This window comes from Pteropus alecto, unplaced genomic scaffold, assembly GCF_000325575.1.
Source record: "Pteropus alecto unplaced genomic scaffold, ASM32557v1 scaffold398, whole genome shotgun sequence".
Classification (NCBI taxonomy): domain Eukaryota; kingdom Metazoa; phylum Chordata; class Mammalia; order Chiroptera; family Pteropodidae; genus Pteropus; species Pteropus alecto.
In genome coordinates this window covers 1,195,728-1,199,228 of record NW_006442497.1, presented here as the reverse complement: position 1 = coordinate 1,199,228, position 3,501 = coordinate 1,195,728, and the positions used below count along the sequence as shown (strand labels likewise).

Here is a 3,501-nt window from a genome sequence, read left to right as displayed (position 1 = left end):
TACGTCTTGAAAGTTGAACAAGAAAATGACCCTAAATTCTCAACAACAAATGTATTTCCAAGTTACGTAATTTCTAATTCTTTGCTGTCAACCAAATTGAGTGAGAATCTAATCAAGCTGTCAATCTTTACAACATCAAAAACAACTTTCTATGATAGAGCATTACATAATTTTTGTTGAATTTGGTGTAATTTGAAAAAAGGTCATAGAAGAGAAAAATCTTCTATTCCTATCTATTCACTCATATGAGCAAAGTTGCTCAGAGATTACATCATAATAGAAAATAACAGAATTGATGTTGAATCGTGCTTTACCCAAGTAAATAAGTAACATCCTTGGCCAACTGATAACAAAAAAGAAGCCTCATCAACCTTATTGCACTGCCTTTCCTATCAAATTTCGCTTTTATGTATAATAATTATTAAAATCTGTGTTACATTTATTTTTCTTTGGTCAAATGTATACTAATAACTGTCATAACTCAAAGTAGATGAAGATTTTAACACTTAGTCTTATTGTCATAAGAAACTTTAAAACATGAGCATTTCAATTTATACACACATTTTTTCCTGTTTTTCGCTTTTTAATTTGTAATAATATTGACATTTGAGCACATTAATTCTAAAATTGTTTCATCACTGCAATATGGAAAAGAGGACATCATTTCTTAAGAAGTCATCACAGTTTTGTGGCATAGTGGGCTTAACTCTATTTTTTGCATTATTTTTTCATCTTTATTGAAATATAATAGACTATTAGTTGCTTGTGTTTACACTGTACAATTCAATGAGTTTTTTCAATTATAATTAGCATACAATAATATACCAGTCTCAGTTGTATAGCATAGTGATCAGAGATCCATATAACTCGCAAAGAGATCGCCACACTAAATCTAGTACCCCGCTTTCCCTTACATATTTATTACATTATTAACCATCTTCCCCATGCTACACTCTACATCTCCATGTCTATTCTGCAACTGTCCATTTGTACCTCCTAATCCCTTTGCTTTTTCCCTGCTGCAACCTCCCTCCCATCTAGTATCCCTCTAAATATTCTCTGTATCTATGAGTTTATTTCCACTTTTGTTGTTGTTGATTCTGTTCTTTAGATTCCACATGTACGTGAAATCATGTGATATTTGTCTTTCTCTATCTGATCCATTTCATTCAGCGCAATACCCTCTGGGTCCATCAAGGCATCTTTTTCCATCCCCTTCCTTTTAGCCTGTGTGTGTCTTTTAATCTTTTTCTCTTGCTGCTTTTAAGATTCTCTCTTTGTATTTAACCTTTGGCATTTTAATTATGATGTGTCTTGGTGTGGACCTTTTTGGGTTTTTGGTTTTTGGGACTCTCCGAGTTTCCTGGGGTTGTATTTCTGTTTCCTTCATCAGGTTAGGGAAGTTTTCCATCATTATTTCTTCAAATGTCTCTTCAACATCTTGTATTCCTCCATGTACCCCTATGACATATGCATCTTTACCTTTAATAGTGTCCCATAGGCTCTTTAAATTATTATTATCGTCTTGGCTTCTCTTTTCTTGCCATTCTGATTGAGTGTCTTTGGCTTTCCCGGGTCATTTGATCCTCTTCTTTATTCACTTTGTTTATTTCTTTGTTTATTCCATTTAATATACTTCTTATCTCAGATAATGTGTTCTTCATGATTTTTTATTTCTCCTCCTAGTTGTAGGGCTTGTTTATCTAGGTCCCAGGTGATTTTCCTTGCTGTTTGTTCCTTGTTTCTTTCACAACTTTGATTTGGTCATCAGAGGGATAAACAGTGCCTCTATCATCTATGCCACTTTTTTATATACGCATTTTTATTGCAGAAAATATGTGATTGGGTCTACGGCCATGCTACCCTGAACAAGCCCAATCCCATCTGATCCTGGAAGCTAAGCAGGGTCAGGCATGGTTAGTACTTGGATAGGAGACCACCTAGGAAGACCAGGTGCTGTAGGCATAAAAAAATAAATAATTAATTAAAAATAAGGGATTGTAAGCTGACAAGGTCCTTGCAATCTGTGAGGTCAACCAAGGGTTGCCTCGCTTAAAAAAAATATGATTAGGAGAACAATAGAAGACTCCAAATGAAAAATATGTTGACAGATTTTATGAGCTAAATGGACTGGAAATATAAGATACATGGGAAAAAATAACTACATAAAATTTTGATCTGTCAAGGAAGAGTTTATTTGAATATTTTTAAAGTAGATAATAGCAAGTATCAAGTTACTATGGTATTTAAATTCCATTGGACACATCTTGAAGAGTGAAGTAACAATTTTATTTTTAAATGATATTTATAATAACAGACGTGACATTCTTTGCAACTATTAGTTTGAACCATAAGAAATTATTAATATTCAACCACTTCAACCTATAAATATGGCATCCATATGGTTCGAATTAATATTAAACTTATCATTAAAAATTTTAGATGCCAATTTAAAAATGTGGAAAGAGATACATAATTTTTCCAAAATTATTTTAGGGAGCATGTGAGCCAAGAAATTCAAAGACCACTGTCCTAAAATAAATAAAATCTCTTGCATATGTGTACAAAAAGATATATAAAAGGAAGTTATGGTCATTGTGTTTGCAAGAACAAAAATTTGGAAACATCCAATAACAGGAGCATGAATAAATAAATTGGGGTAGGGTTTCCAGTCAAGATGGCAAAGTAGGTAAACATTGTGCTTGCCTCCTCTCACAACCACATCAAAATTACAACTAAACTACAGCACAGCCATTATTGGGAGTTGCCTGAAGTCTGGCTGAAAAGAAGTCCTACAACTGGGGACATACAGAAGAGGCCAACTCAACCAGATAGGAAGGGCAGAGACACGAATTGGAATGGTCCCACACTCGTGTTTGGCGATTGAAAATCAGGAGGGATATCTTGGCTATAGAGGTCCCCCAGGAGGAGTGAGGGGTCCTGGCCCTGCACTGGACTCCCCAGCCCAGGGATCCAGTGCTAGGAAGAGGAGTCCCCACAACTTCTGGCTCTGAAAACCAGAAGAGATGGTCGTTGTGTGAGACAGAGGACAGCTAGAAGTAGATGTTCCTCTTAAGAGGCCTGTACATGGACTTAGTGACATAGTCACTTGCTTTTGACTCTAGCACTAGAGCAGCAGATTGAAAGGTGCCAGGGACATACAGGGAGGAACTGAGTTGTCTGGCTTCAGGGTAAAAGCTGGAGGAGCAGAAGAGTTAGTGGAAGCCTTTATTGAGCCCTCCCCGCTCTCAGCGTGCAGACTCAGGCAGCTGCCATATCTGCGTCTCCATCAACCTAGCTAATACTGGTCCCCTGCCCCACCCAGTTTGTAAGCCTGCCCAAGCCACTTCCAGTGGCTTTTCCATAAAAATGACCTGTCTTGGCTCATACTGAAGATGTTCCTAAAATTTCTCAAAGGCTCACAAAACCCAAACAAGCAGCCTCTGGCCTCAGCATACCCCATACCTCTCACTGAACAGCCCCAAGCCCAGCATTAGTGGA

At 36.9% G+C, this 3,501-nt stretch overlaps 1 pseudogene; it reads left to right on the top strand.

Annotated features, from left to right (window-relative positions):
- Positions 1-1,846: 1,846 nt before the first annotated feature.
- Positions 1,847-1,965, top strand: LOC112471463 (annotated as a pseudogene).
- The last annotated feature ends 1,536 nt before the right edge of the window (positions 1,966-3,501 follow it).